This window comes from Accipiter gentilis, chromosome 18 (genome assembly GCF_929443795.1).
Source record: "Accipiter gentilis chromosome 18, bAccGen1.1, whole genome shotgun sequence".
NCBI lineage: Eukaryota > Metazoa > Chordata > Aves > Accipitriformes > Accipitridae > Astur > Astur gentilis.
In genome coordinates, this window is record NC_064897.1 from 5900760 (window position 1) to 5901814 (window position 1055).

Here is a 1055-nt window from a genome sequence, read left to right on the forward strand (position 1 = left end):
TCCACTAGACCAGGTTGCTCCAAGCCCCATCCAACCTGGCCTTGAACGCTGCCAGGGATGGGGCAGCCACAGCTTCTCTGGGCAACCTGTGCCAGGGCCTCACCACCCTCATGCTAAAAAATTGCTTCCATATGTCCAATCTGAACCTACCCTCCTTCAGTTTAAAACAGTTGTCCCTTGTCCTGTCACTACAGGCCTTGGTAAAGAGTCTTTCTTAGGAGCCCCCTTTCTATATAGAAAGGCTCTTTTCAAGGTCTCCCCCGAGTCTCCTCTTCATTCTGGAGCCCGAATAAAGAAACGTGAGGGAGGAAACACAGATGGCTGCGATACGAAGTCACGCCGGGCAGTGTTAGGCGAGGAAAACAACAGAAAAACATGGCAGCGCGGGGGAAGCTGGCGAAGGCTGCGCGGCAGAGGAGAGGCCGCCGGACAGCACTGCGAGAACTGGAAGCCACGGCGGGGCAGGAGAGCAGGACGGCCAACTGAGGCGGCCCACGGAACCTCGGCCCTTTTTCCTTCCTCCGTGGACTAAACGCAGACGCCCCGCTTCCAGCCAGCCTACGGCTAGACCCAGCCATGCCCGGGCCCCGCTACGCGACCCTGCCCGGAGACCCTGCGAGTCCCTGAACGGGCCCAGGACACGCCGCCGGGGCCCGCGCCCCGGGGGCAGGCAGGGACGAGAAGCCGGCGGCGGAGCCAGGCCTCGGCAGGGCGGCGGCCACCCCTGAGGAGCGGGAGCGGCTGCGAGGTGCGTCCGGGCTGGGGAGCCTGCCGCCGGCGGGGAGGGGCTTCAACCGGCGGCCGAGGCCAGCCCAGCCGCCGGGCCGGAGCCGGGCCTGCCGGGGCTCTCCTGCAGCCCCGCACCCGGCCAGCGGGGGGGAACCTCCGCCCGCCCAGCCGCAGCGAGAGGCGGAGGGCAGGGCGGGCCGGGGCCGCAAGGGTTACAACCATAGAGGCCGGCCGGCCGGGAGCCGCAGGAAGTGCCGGCGGGGCGGGCCCGGCCCGGCCCGGCGCCGGGGGGAAACTTCCCCCTGCCCGCGGCCGGTGGCCGCGCC